We start from the raw sequence: 15,290 nt of genomic DNA, 5'->3' as shown, positions 1-15,290 counted from the left end.
TGAGTAAAATACCGAACTGCATAGCAAATCTACTTGGCGCAGTCGCAGTGCGAACATTGCGCATGCGCAATTAGCGGAAAATCGCTGCGATGCGAAGAAAATTACCGAGCGAACAACTCGGAATGAGGGCCCTGGTTTTGCCCAACTGCTAACAAATTTGCTGCTGCGATCAACTCTGAATTACCCCCAATATACACCAGTACAGTACTGGCACGTAAAAGCTCACTAGTCCCCTCACAGTTCCCGGTCAGTTTGGGGGTAGAGGAGGCCAGAAGCCACCAGCCGAAGGGGTCTGGGCATGGCCTGTGTGGGAGGGGTGAGCACAGGACCCCAAGGAAGAGCAGCGTTAATCTTTTATTATATAAGATATGTATGATGAAACAGTGTAACTGTATTTTAATTGATCTCCACTATATATGCTGCACTTTAAGTAATAACAATGGAATATTCTTAGAATAACTGTTGCACAAACAGTATAAATGCCCTACATAAATGCCCTGATCTCGCACTGAACTCGCAGATTTTTTAAATATTTTTTTGCAGTCCTAATGGCCCCGCAAACAAAACTCATCACTATGCAGGGGCGAGAGCTTACGGTTCAGTGTATTATGCTGAATTTCGTCATGGTTTGGGATTCATTAGAATTGTTTGTAAAAAGATTTCTTATACAGCTGTGTGTAAAATATGTGAAAGAAAGAGACAAGTTATGAACAATTTAAGATGATTAATTTATTGATTTTAACAAGCATTATTTTATTCTTTTAATCAAAATTCACTTTATAATTGGAAGAGGTATATCATGTTACCACCGCACTCATGAAATGCACCACTCTCATGTGTGCATCACACGTATGCACAATCCAATATAATGAAAGAAGGCATGCAGGAACTTTGGGTAACCCCAGGTCACCATTATAGTAGTAGTAAAATTAGACAAAGTAAGCAGAACTTGTGTCATGTCGTCACTCGATACCTTTCACTTTTTGTTGCCTGTAACTCATAAATTCACATTCATGTGTCCTCTTATGTGGTATGAAATAGGGATGTCTATAGTTTATCTCTTTACTCAGACTTCAGAGAATATATTGACAAGATATTGCAACATATTAAAATTCATATACATTTGTACCCCTTTCTCTGACGTCCTAAGTGGATGCTGGGACTCCGTAAGGACCATGGGGAATAGCGGCTCCGCAGGAGACTGGGCACAACTAAAGAAAGCTTTAGGACTACCTGGTGTGCACTGGCTCCTCCCTCTATGACCCTCCTCCAGACCTCAGTTAGAATTTTGTGCCCGGCTGAGCTGGATGCACACTAGGGGCTCTCCTGAGCTCCTAGAAAAAGAAAGTTTATTTTAGGTTTTTTATTTTCAGTGAGATCTGCTGGCAACAGACTCACTGCTACGAGGGACTAAGGGGAGAGAAGCGAACCTACCTGCTTGCAGCTAGCTTGGGCTTCTAAGGCTACTGGACACCATTAGCTCAAGAGGGATCGAACACAGGGCCCGACCTCGATCGTCCGTTCCCGGAGCCGCGCCGCCGTCCCCCTTACAGAGCCAGAAGCAAGAAGAGTCCTGGAAATCGGCGGCAGAAGACTTCGGTCTTCAACAAGGTAGCGCACAGCACTGCAGCTGTGCGCCATTGCTTCCCATGCACACCTCACACTCCGGTCACTGATGGGTGCAGGGCGCTGGGGGGGGGGGGGCGCCCTGGGCTGCAATATTAAGTACCTTGGCTGGCAACATAATATAGTCATAGAGACTATATATGTGTAAAATACCCCTGCCAGATATACATAGAAAAAAGCGGGAGAAGTCCGCCGAAAAAGGGGCGGGGCTATCTCCCTCAGCACACTGGCGCCATTTTCCCTCACAGCTCCGCTGGAAGGATCGCTCCCAGGCTCTCCCCTGCAGTTTCCAGACTACATAGGGTAAAAAAGAGAGGGGGGGGCACTAAATTTAGGCGCAATATTGTGTATACAAGCAGCTATTGGGAAAAATCACTCAGTTATAGTCTTAATCCCTGTGTTATATAGCGCTGTTGGTGTGTGCTGGCATACTCTCTCTCTGTCTCCCCAAAGGGCTTTGTGGGGTCCTGTCCTCAGTCAGAGCATTCCCTGTGTGTGTGCGGTGTGTCGGTACGGCTGTGTCGACATGTTTGATGAGGAGGCTTATGTGGAGGCGGAGCAAGTGCCGATAAATGTGATGTCACCCCCTGCGGGGCCGACACCTGAGTGGATGGACTTGTGGAAGGAATTACGTGAAAGTGTCAGCTCCTTACATAAAAGGTTTGACGACATATCAGATGTGGGACAGCCGGCTTCTCAGCTTGTGCCTGCCCAGCTGTCTCAAAAGCCATCAGGGGCTCTTAAACGCCCGCTACCTCAGATGGCAGACACAGATGTCGACACGGATACTGAATCCAGTGTCGACGACGATGAGACAAATGTACATTCCAATAGGGCCACACGTTACATGATTGAGGCAATGAAAAATGTGTTGCACATTTCTGATATTACCCCAGGAACCACAAAAAAGGGTATTATGTTTGGGGAGAAAAATCTACCAGTGGTTTTTCCCCCATCTGAGGAATTAAATGAGGTGTGTGAAGAAGCGTGGGCTTCCCCCGATAAGAAACAGGTAATTTCTAAAAGGTTACTAATGGCGTACCCTTTCCCGCCAGAGGATAGATCACGTTGGGAAACATCCCCTAGGGTGGATAAAGCGCTCACACGTCTGTCAAAAAAGGTGGCACTACCGTCTCCGGACACGGCCGCCCTAAAGGAGCCTGCTGATAGGAAGCAGGAGGCTATCCTGAAGTCTGTATATACACACGCAGGTATTATACTGAGACCAGCTATTGCTTCAGCATGGATGTGCAGTGCTGCAGCTGCGTGGTCAGATTCCCTGTCGGAAAATATTGATACCCTAGACAGGGACACTATATTGCTATCCATAGAGCATATAAAAGACGCAGTCTTATACATGAGAGATGCACAGAGGGATATTTGCCGGCTGGCATCTAAAATAAGTGCAATGTCCATTTCTGCCAGGAGAGGATTATGGACTCGGCAGTGGACGGGTGATGCAGATTCTAAAAGGCACATGGAAGTTTTGCCTTATAAGGGTGAGGAGTTGTTCGGGGATGGTCTCTCGGACCTCGTTTCCACAGCAACAGCTGGGAAGTCAGCATTTTTACCCCATGTTCCCTCACAGCCAAAGAAAGCACTGTATTATCAGGTACAGTCCTTTCGGCCCCATAAAGGCAAGCGGGTTAAAGGCGCGTCCTTTCTGCCCAGAGCCAGAGGAAGAGGGAAAAAGCTGCAGCATACAGCCAGTTCCCAGGAGCAAAAGTCCTCCCCCGCTTCCTCCAAGTCCACCGCATGACGCTGGGGCTCCACAGGCGGAGCCAGGTACGGTGGGGGCCCGTCTCAAAAACTTCAGCAATCAGGGGGCTCGCTCACGGGTGGATCCCTGGATCCTTCAAGTAGTATCTCAGGGGTACAAGCTGGAATTCGAGACGTCTCCCCCCCGCCGTTTCCTCAAATCTGCCTTGCCAACAACTCCCTCAGGCAGGGAGGCAGTGCTAGAGGCAATTCACAAGCTGTATTCCCAGCGGGTGATAGTCAAGGTGCCCCTCCTTCAACAAGGACGGGGTTACTATTCCACAATGTTTGTGGTACCGAAACTAGACGGTTCGGTGAGACCCATTTAACATTTGAAATCCTTGAACACATATATAAAAAAATTCAAGTTCAAGATGGAATCGCTCAGGGCGGTTATTTCAAGCCTGGACGAGGGGGATTACATGGTATCACTGGACATCAAGGATGCTTACCTGCATGTCCCCATTTACCATCATCACCAGGAGTACCTCAGATTTGTGGTACAGGATTGTCATTACCAATTCCAGACGTTGCCGTTTGGTCTGTCCACGGCACCGAGGGTATTTACCAAGGTAATGGCCGAAATGATGATACTCCTTCGAAAAAAGGGAGTTTTAATTATCCCGTACTTGGACGATCTCCTGATAAAGGCGAGGTCCAGGGAGCAGTTGTTGGTCGGGGTATCACTATCTCGGGAGGTGCTACAACAACACGGTTGGATTCTAAATATTCCAAAGTCACAGCTGGTCCCTACGACACGTCTACTGTTCCTGGGTATGGTTCTGGACACAGAACAGAAAAAAGTGTTTCTCCCGGAGGAGAAAGCCAAGGAGCTGTCATCTCTAGTCAGAGGCCTCCTGAAACCAAAACAGGTGTCGGTGCATCACTGCACACGAGTCCTGGGAAAAATGGTAGCTTCCTACGAAGCAATTCCATTCGGCGGGTTCCATGCAAGGACTTTTCAGTGGGACCTGTTGGACAAGTGGTCCGGATCGCATCTTCAGATGCATCGGCTGATAACCCTGTCTCCAAGGACCAGGGTGTCTCTGCTGTGGTGGCTGCAAAGTGCTCATCTTCAAGAGGGCTGCAGATTCGGCATACAGGACTGGGTCCTGGTGACCACGGATGCCAGCCTTCGAGGCTGGGGGGCAGTCACACAGGGAAGAAACTTCCAAGGACTATGGTCAAGTCAGGAGACTTCCCTACACATAAATATTCTGGAACTGAGGGCCATTTACAATGCCCTAAGTCAGGCAAAACCCCTGCTTCAAAACCAGCCGGTACTGATCCAGTCAGACAACATCACGGCAGTTGCCCATGTAAACCGACAGGGCGGCACAAGAAGCAGGACGGCGATGGCAGAAGCCACAAGGATTCTCCGATGGGCGGAAAATCACGTGTTAGCACTGTCAGCAGTGTTCATTCCGGGAGTGGACAACTGGGAAGCAGACTTCCTCAGCAGGCACGACCTCCACCCGGGAGAGTGGGGACTTCATCCAGAAGTCTTCCAACTGATTGTAAACCGTTGGGAAAGGCCACAGGTGGACATGATGGCGTCCCGCCTAAACAAAAAGCTAGAAAGATATTGCGCCAGGTCAAGAGACCCTCAGGCGATAGCTGTGGACGCTCTAGTGACACCGTGGGTGTACCGGTCGGTTTATGTGTTCCCTCCTCTTCCTCTCATACCCAAGGTACTGAGGATAATAAGGAGAAGAGGAGTAAGAACTATACTCATCGTTCCGGATTGGCCAAGAAGAGCTTGGTACCCGGAACTTTAAGAAATGATCTCAGAGGACCCATGGCCTCTGCCGCTCAGACAGGACCTGCTGCAGCAGGGGCCCTGTCTGTTCCAAGACTTACCGCGGCTGCGTTTGACGGCATGGCGGTTGAACACCGGATCCTGAAGGAAAAGGGCATTCCGGAGGAAGTCATTCCAACGCTGATTAAAGCTAGGAAAGAAGTGACCGCAAACATTATCACCGCATTTGGTGAAAATATGTTGCGTGGTGTGAGGCCAGGAAGGCCTCAACGGAGGAATTTCAGCTGGGCCGTTTTCTGCACTTCCTACAGTCAGGGGTGACTATGGGCCTAAAATTGGGTTCCATTAAGGTCCAGATTTCGGCTCTATCGATTTTCTTCCAGAGAGAACTGGCTTCACTACCTGAAGTTCAGACTTTTGTTAAGGGAGTGCTGCATATTCAGCCCCCTTTTGTGCCTCCAGTGGCACCTTGGGATCTCAACGTGGTGTTGGATTTCCTAAAGTCACATTGGTTTGAGCCACTTAAAACCGTGGAATTAAAATATCTCACGTGGAAAGTGGTCATGCTGTTGGCCTTGGCTTCGGCCAGGCGTGTGTCAGAATTGGCGGCTTTGTCATGTAAAAGCCCTTATCTGATTTTCCATATGGATAGGGCAGAATTGAGGACTCGTCCCCAGTTTCTCCCTAAGGTGGTATCAGCCTTTCATTTGAACCAACCTATCGTGGTGCCTGCGGCTACTAAAGACTTGGAGGCTTCCAAGTTGTTGGACGTAGTCAGGGCCCTGAGAATTTATGTTTCTAGGACAGCTAGTGTCAGGAAAACTGACTCGTTGTTTATCCTGTATGCACCCAACAAGCTGGGTGCTCCTGCTTCAAAGCAGACTATTGCTCGCTGGATCTGTAGTACGATTCAGCTTGCACATTCTGCGGCTGGACTGCCGCATCCTAAATCAGTGAAAGCCCATTCCATGAGGAAGGTGGGCTCTTCTTGGGCGGCTGCCCGAGGGGTCTCGGCTCTACAACTTTGCCGAGCAGCTACTTGGTCGGGGTCAAACACATTTGCTAAATTCTACAAGTTTGACACCCTGGCTGAGGAGGACCTAGAGTTTGCCCATTCGGTGCTGCAGAGTCATCCGCACTCTTCCGCCCGTTTGGGAGCTTTGGTATAATCCCCATGGTCTTTACGGAGTCCCAGCATCCACTTAGGACGTCAGAGAAAATAAGATTTTACTCACCGGTAAATCTATTTCTCGTAGTCCGTAGTGGATGCTGGGCGCCCGTCCCAAGTGCGGATTGTCTGCAATACTTGTATATAGTTATTGTTTAACTAAAGGGTTATTGTTGAGCCATCTGTTGAGAGGCTCAGTTATTGTTCATACTGTTAACTGGGTATAGTATCACGAGTTATACGGTGTGATTGGTGTGGCTGGTATGAGTCTTACCCGGGATTCAAAATCCTTCCTTATTGTGTCAGCTCTTCCGGGCACAGTATCCTAACTGAGGTCTGGAGTTGGGTCATAGAGGGAGGAGCCAGTGCACACCAGGTAGTCCTAAAGCTTTCTTTAGTTGTGCCCAGTCTCCTGCGGAGCCGCTATTCCCCATGGTCCTTACGGAGTCCCAGCATCCACTACGGACTACGAGAAATAGATTTACCGGTGAGTAAAATCTTATTTTCACAATCAAATCCCAGGTCTGGGATAATGAACACTGTTTCAACTGTGTTGATACTGCTTTCACAATGAGCTCATTGAGCTCCTTTTAAAATACCTCAAGTAAAGTAACCCAGAACACCCTTTCAGACCGCAGCGTATCCAGATCAGACCTGGGTCACATAATCCAGGTCCCATTCACACCGACACGTGAGTTTGTCCCAGGGCCTAGACTGGGTGTGAAAGGGGTAATAGAAGGTTATCTGTGTTTCTTGGATCCTGAATTAACTCCATATACAGTACTCTCCACTGTGGGTCATTAGTGTAAAACAAGTTCCATGACACTCCGAGATTGCTTATTCATGCTCATCCCTAGTAGCAGGATTTAAGGATGTTGAATGTGATCATGAGGTTGGATGCACAGAGTTATGGTTCTTGTGGTTAGTGTACAAAAATCAATTGTGCTGTCTTGTTTCAGTAAAAAGCAGGCTCCATTTGATCACTAGTGGAATCTCATAAAACATTTAAAGAATATATAGGACACTGCTTAATCACTGCCATATAAGCAGTATTGACTGATCCTGAGCGATAGTGAGAGGCAGAGTTAGTTAATCTTTTGGTTTAAGATATCAATTATGATAGTAAAGCACTTGTAAGGGATTTACCCCTGAAGGGGATACGATATAAATAATAATAATAAAACTAAACCTAAACTTTCAGGTAACCTATGAATGAGATAATACCATTATAGTTTTAGCATTAAGAAGACCTTTTTGAATTCAGTATCCTTGAGATTTGTGAGACACACTCCCACTATTGATGGCTCATTAATAAAGAAATTCTGCTGCGGGGTACACTGGGCTCCACAAGGATAGACAATGGGGTGTAGAGTAGGATCTCGATCCGAGGCACCAACAGGCTCAAAAGCTTTGACTGTTCCCAAGATGCATAGCCCTGCCTCCTCTGCACAGGAGCTCAGTTTTGTAGTTGGTGCTGCAGATAGCAGGCACATAACAGAGGGGCTGCTCCTGGCAGCCCTAAGAAGAGCTTTTTTTGAAGTAAAGTGAAGATTACAAGGGCTGCAGCAGAGTGTGGATGTCAGGAGACATTCCCTGCTGCAGCTCCATCTCTCCCCAGCGGCGCTGTACACTCCCGTGCCCTGGTTGCCGGGTACCTACAGCAGGAGGCTCCGGTTTTCTTCAAGTTAGACACACACGGCTGGGGCTCTCCGGGATCGCGTGGCCGCACTTCGGGAGGTGGTAAGTGGGTCCCGTTCGCGGGACCCGCGCTGTATCGCGATCCAGCGCGGCCAGTGGGAGGTGGGCCGCGCGCGCTGCCGTGGACACTGTGGCATACAGACGACCCCACTAGGCCACCAGGGCAAGGGTACAGGTCAGGTTTCTCTTATCAACCATTTTAAATTGTCTTGCAGTACCGGTGGTTATGTCCAGCAGGGGGATGAGGCTTGGACCTGTAGCCCCCCCAGCCCCAGTGCGCCATTTACAGTAAATGTTCCCGCCCTGGAGCTGCATATCTCTCTCTCCCTCACTCCCAGTCAGTGTTTGGGTGCCATTTCTCTCAGCTACACTGTTCCTGGGACTGCTTGGGCAAATCCTCCTTTGTAAAAGCCGCCTGATAGTCAGCGCTGTGCCTTTACATGACACTTAAGTATTCTACATGTCATTTAGACAGCGATAGTTAAGAAACAGTGCATTTGGTCAGGGCTATCTGGTACAAGTACCCTGTGATATACATCCAGTCTTTACTGTGCAGTGTTAGATCTATTGTTTACACAGCTATATATATAAGCTAGTCCAGTCCAGTATTATTGTTTGTAATAACCTCTGCATTGTACAGCTGTGACTATATGTGTCTGCATTAGCTTGCTGGGTGATTTTCATTTCGTGTCTCTCACTCAACTTGCTATCCCTATATTCTATAACCTGAGGGGGCTTGGTGCGTCAGGTTTATAATAATATAATATAGGATATTCACAAGATATACTCTAATTGTATTTTTCTCTGTGATTTTAGTCTCCATATCTCTCCTGTATCCCTGTTGACATACGCAGGGGTTTGGGTCAAGTATTGTGCTGCTGACAATCGTACTGTGTTACCTTATATTGCACATTATAACATGTCTGCTTCTGAGGGTAACAATTCTGGGGCTGAACACACTAGCAGTGTTGCTGACGCCACAGGTGCCTATGAGGAAAATATAGCAGCTGAGGGCTCTGGTTCTGGGGGCTCCTTGCCACCCAGTGGGACTGTGGCAACGGGGGTCCATAATGACCCGCCGTGGCCTACTTTCTCCACACTTCTGAATACGCTAGTTACTAAACTAACTCCCCCTATGGGACCTCCCATGCCGGTTCAACCGTATATGGTCCCCGCGGTTAATCCGCCGTGGGCAGATAACGTGTCCGCTCAATTGAAGAAATTGAACCAGTCACTGACTACTAAGAAGTCTGACCCTCGCTCGCCTACGACCAAGGGGTCCTCTAAGCGGGCCATTACTTCCTCACAATCCACTGCTGTCACTGACACCTCGTCTGATGAAAATGGCGCTTACACTGACCCCACAGATTCTGACACAGGTAATACTGATGGGGATGGTGGTTCACAAGTGGATGTTCCTGACCTACTGGAGGCTATTAAGTTGATTCTACAGATCACGGATGATCCCGAGCCATCCGTCCTTCCTAAGAAACCAGGTAGATTCAAGCATCGGAAGGTGGCTAAACAAGTTTTACCTCATTCTGATCACCTGGTGGATGTACGTCAGGAATCCTGGGAAAATCCAGGAAAGAAGTTCGTGCCTCACAAGAAGATGCTGGCTCGCTATCCCCTCGCGCCAGAGCTGTCTAAAAATTGGGAGACACCTCCTCCAGTGGACTCGCATGTGGCAAGGATGGTGGTTTCCTCAGCTCTACCTGTCACTACCGTCACGTCTCTGAAGGAGCCTACGGATAAACGTGTGGAGGGTTGTCTGAAAGCAATTTACACCCTCACGGGGTGCTGCGCCGAGGCCCACTATTGCAGCGACATGAGCTGCAGAAGCTATTGAAGCGTGGGCCCAAGAGTTGGAAGCTGAAATCTCTTCTGACCATGCTAGGCAATGTTTGTCATATATTGTCACAGCTTCTCACTATATTAAAGAGGCAGCTACTGATGCCGGTGTTCTGGCAGCCAGGGCTTCTACTACGTCAGTCCTGGCTCGCCGGATATTGTGGCTGAGATCCTGGTCTGTGGATCTGGATTCTAGAAAAACCCTGGAGGTACTCCCTTTTAAGGGAGATATCCTGTTCGGGGGGGATTTAAATAAGATAGTGGTTGATCTGGCTACTGCCAAAACAGCCTGTCTGCCAAGTACTGCTCCTTCTGTGCCGAAGGCTAAAAGTACTTCCTTTCATCCCTTTCGTCTTTCAGGTAAAGCAAAAGGTCAGGCGTACCACAAACAGGCCCGCACTTCCAAACCTATTAAGCCAAAGCCCAAAAGAGCCTGGGCTGCCCGTCAGCCAGCTTCCAAGACCGATAAGCCTGCCGCAAGACGGGGCGGGCCTCCCCCTGGGGGGGGACCCTAGGGTGGGGGGCCGGCTTCTAGGGTATACCCAGGAATGGTTGAAGACCACTTCAGATGCCTGGGTACGGGAAGTCGTCACTCGAGGTTACACGATAGCCTTCAAATACTGACCCCCTCATCGATTTTGCCTGACAGACGTCCCTTCGGACCAGATAAAGGCAAAGACTCTTCATTCAGTGGTACAGACCGTCCTGGACACAGGAATGGTATTTCAGGTGCCTCTTGCTCAGAGAGGCCAGGGGTACTATTCTCCGCTGTTTTTAGTCCCGAAACCGATTGGGTCCTCCCGGCCCATTCTCAACCTCAAGGCATTGAACAAGTTTGTGAGAGTCTCCAAGTTCCGTATGGAAACCCTTCGCTCTATCATTCTGGCCTTGGAACCTGGGGATTATATGGTCTCCCTGGATATACAGGATGCTTACCTGCATATTCCTATAGCAGTGTCGCATCAGCAATACCTGAGGTTTGCGGTTGGCAACCACCATTACCAGATTTGGGCGTTACCTTTTGGTTTAACCACGGCTCCGCGAGTCTTCACCAAAGTTATGGCGGTGATGAAGGTGGTACTCCGCCGTCAAGGGGTCAGGATCCTACCGTATCTGGACGACTTTTGATCCTGGCAAATTCCCCAGAAATTTTCCTACGTCACCTAGATCTGACTGTCCGGTTTCTGCAAGCCCACGGGTGGCTCATCAACTGGAAGAAATCCTCTCTGGTCCCTGCTCAGAGCATGGTGCACTTGGGAGCGCTATTGGACACTCACAACCAGCGGTTGTTCTTGTCTCAGGAGAAAGTCCTGAAGCTTCATGACAGGATTCGTTGCTTCCTATCTCGTCCGCAAGTGTCAATACATTCGGCGATGCAGGTGCTGGGCCTCATGGTGTCAGCATTCGACATGGTGGAGTATGCTCAATTCCATTCTCGCCCCCTCCAGAGGCCGAGTCTGGCCGTGGGACGGTCTGCCTCACCGGATCAGGTCTCACATGATCTCATTGACTCCGGAGGTCCATCTGTCGCTGTACTGGTGGCTCCAGGACCAACGATTGTGCAGGGGCCGTCCCTTCTGGATATCCGACTGGGTCCTGTTGACGACAGATGCCAGTCTAAGGGGTTGGGGCGCGGTGTTGGAGCAACACTCCCTTCAGGGTCGGTGGACCAGGGAGGAGTCTCTCCTCCCGATCAACATTCTGGAATTGCGGGCGGTCTTCAACTCATTGAACCTGGCCCAGCATTTTATTCAGAACCGTCCTGTTCAAGTACAGTCGGACAACGCCACCACAGTGGCTTACATAAATCATCAAAGCGGCACTCGAAGCCGCTTGGCAATGAAGGAAGTCTCACGGACTCTTCAATGGGCGGAACGCCATCTACCGGCCATATCGGCGATATTCATTCCGGGAGTCCTGAATTGGGAAGCGGACTTTCTCAGTCGTCAGGACGTACACGCCGGAGAGTGGGGCCTCTATCCAGAAGTGTTTCAACTCTGAACTCTGCGTCTGGCCTCCCTCAAGGTTCATATTTCTGCCTTGTCGGTGTGGTTTCAGAGAAAAGTTGCGACCTTACCTGATGTGCATACGTTCACTCAGGGTGTTTTGCGGATTCAACCTCCTTATGTCCCGCCTGTGGCTCCTTGGGACTTGTCGGTGGTTCTGGAGGCGTTGCAAGAGTCTCCGTTTGAACCTCTTGGTTCAGCTGATCTTAAGTGACTTTTCCTAAAGGTGGTGGTTCTGATGGCTATTGCCTCCGCTAGAAAAGTGTCGGATTTGGGTGCCTTGTCTTGTAGTTCCCCATATCTGATATTTCACCGTGACCAGGCGGTTCTTAGGACTCGTCCCGGATATTTACCTAAGGTGGTTTCTTCGTTCCACCTTAATCAGGAGATTGTGGGTCCGGCACTTGTCTCTCCTGATTTGTCTCCCAAAGAACGGTCTTTGGATGTGGTACGGGCTCTCCGTATCTATGTGAAGAGAACTGCTTCTATTAGGAAATCTGATTCTCTCTTTGGGGGTAATTCCAAGTTGATCGCAGTAGGAAATTTTTTAGCAGTTGGGCAAAACCATGTGCACTGCAGGGGAGGCAGATATAACATGTACAGAGAGAGATAGATATGGGTGTGGTGAGTTCAATCTGCAATCTAAATTGCAGTGTAAAAATAAAGCAGCCAGTATTTACCCTGCACAGAAACAAAATTACCCACCCATATCTAACTCTCTCTGCAAATGTTATATCTGCCCCACCCCCCCTGCAGTGCACATGGTTTTGCCCAACTGCTAAAAAATTTCCTGCTGCGATCAACTTGGAATTACCCCCTTTGTTCTGTTTGGATTTCACAAACGTGGCTAGCCTGCTCACAAGCAGACTTTGGCCAGATGGATTAGAATGGTGATTGCACATGCTTATATGAGGGCTGGTCTGTCAGCTCCTGCTCACATTACGGCCCATTTTACTCGGTCCGTTAGACCTTCTTTGGCGGCCCGCTGTGGTGCGACCCTTGAACAATTGTGCAAGGCGGCTACGTGGTCCTCAGTGAACACGTTCATAAAGTTCTATGCTTTCGATACTGCCGCTTCCCAGGATGCTTCCTTTGGACGCCGGGTTCTTGTGCCCACTACAGTGCGTCCCCTCCCATAAGGAACTGCTTTAGGACATCCCCATTGTCTATCCTTGTGGAGCCCAGTGTACCCCGCAGCAGAAAACGAGATTTATGGTAAGAACTTACCTTTGTTAAATCTCTTTCTGCGAGGTACACTGGGATCCACAAGGCGCCCACCCTGACGCACGTAGCTTCTTTGGGTTGGTATGGCATTAGCCGCTGACACTTCTCCTGTCGTGAGAGTGTGGTGTATGTGGCTACTAACTGTTGTCGTCTCTTTTCCTGCTACTGCATTGGGCTGGTTAACTAAAAACTGAGCTCCTGTGCAGGGAGGCGGGGTTATAGTGGAGGCGGCGCTAAGCATCTTGGGAACAGTCAAAGCTTTTGAGCCTGTTGGTGCCTCGGATCAAGATCCTACTCTACACCCCATTGTCTATCCTTGTGGAGCCCAGTGTACCTCGCAGAAAGAGATTTAACAAAGGTAAGTTCTTACCATAAATCTCATTTTTATACTACTTTAACAGCAGTCTACATTTAGGGGCTAGACCACGTACCTTGGTAAGCTTATAATAAAGACAAATACACAACTGACATAAGGAAACTCTTTATTAGCACAAATCAACAAGTAAAATAAGGTATGAATTCAGTATTTAATGTATTCAATCGACAATTACCTTTGAACATTTAGTTTTCTGCAGCGGGGTACACTGTGTTCCACAGGGAAAACATTGGGGGATATAGAGCGGGATCTTGATCCAGAGGCACCATCAGGCAAAGCTTTGAATGTCCCAGGATGCATCAGGGCCTCACCTATAACCCCGACTTCAGGCACTGTGAGCTCAGTTTTGAGTGGGGCCTGCAGTGTCACGATCCTGACTGTAGTTTTCATATTTGGTGACTTACCTCTGCCATCTTTGTCCTGGATCCTGCATCTTTCTGCTCACTGGGATAAACAGCTTGCCAATACCATGAGTTTCCTGAGTTCTCTGCCTGGAAGGTAATAGTTAACGAGCTCCACCTGTGGTGATCTTCTGTGTGAGTCTGAATTCAGCAATCTGAAGTTTAGGCCTAAAAGCCAGCATCCTCTGTTTGCAGAGGTTCAGGCTTCAGTGTTCTCTCGGCCTGCTAGGCCTCACTCCACATCACAGCCTAGTCTAGAGTACTCACATGACAGTGACTGTTCACTTGACCCAGAGCTGTCCAGTCCTCTGCCAGCCTGAGACTCTCTGAATCACCTGACACTGCTTAGCAAGCACCAGGATGTATAAGTCGGTAGACTGAGTTGGAAACTGGGCAGTTCCTCGTGTAGCACACAGCTCTGTGTGAGCTTTGAAGCTGAGCTCCCTAAAGGTAACCCTTGTACTTCAGTTCCTGTAAAAACTCTGTTCCTTTGCTACCAAGTTTGGATTACATTTGTGTTACCATTGATATCCAGTATTTCTACAGTTCATCTTAAAGGCACAGTTGCAGTATTCCATAGTTTCATCTTAAAGGCACAGTCACAGTATTCCACAGTCTCAACTTAAAGGCACAGTCGCAGTATTCCACAGTCTCAACTTAAAACCACAGCTGCAGTATTCTACTGTCACAGCCGCAAGGTTCTTCAGTTTCATCCTAAAGTTACAGCCACAGTCATCGTTCTACTTTCAGTTGCGTTTCCAGTTATATTCGGTACCAGCCCACATTACAGTTGCATCCCAGTCTCACCGGTAACCAGCCCGGTTATCAGTCTCAACAGTAACCAATCCATCTTACTATCTTGCCAGTAACCTTGAGTACATAAGCACCTACTCCTGTGACACGATATCCAGTACAGTCTCACCTATACATTCATCATCCTGCTATCAAAGTTCCTGGTGATCCAGTGGTCAGGATACGGCTTCCTCTGCCGAGGCCCGTGTTCGATCCCCGGTCAGGGATTGCTCCTTCTTCTCACTGATTCCTACAGACCAGCCTAATATTCACATAGTCCTCCAGTTGCCCGCACATAATTCACTAACACCGGGTTCACAAAAACCACAGTCATGACATGCAGGCAGCAGGTCACCTAACATGCGGGCTGCACTGGGCAGCCCTGAAAAAACTAAAAGAAGACTTCAAGGGCCTCAGCACTGTTATGTCAGGGTCACATTCAGCGCTGCATCGCCGTCACCTCCCAAGCGGCGTCGCAAACTCCCATGGCTTAGATCCCGGGTACTTGTGGTGGAGACGCTCCAGCTTAGGCACACGGTCGCAGACGCTCACCTGGTTCGCGTGGCTGCTATGAACGGAGGCGGTAAGAGGGTCCCCCAGTTGGGACCCGCCACTAAATCACATTCCTGGT

The sequence above is a fragment of the Pseudophryne corroboree genome, chromosome 7, assembly GCF_028390025.1.
Source record: "Pseudophryne corroboree isolate aPseCor3 chromosome 7, aPseCor3.hap2, whole genome shotgun sequence".
NCBI lineage: Eukaryota > Metazoa > Chordata > Amphibia > Anura > Myobatrachidae > Pseudophryne > Pseudophryne corroboree.
Note: the sequence above shows the minus strand (reverse complement) of the source record.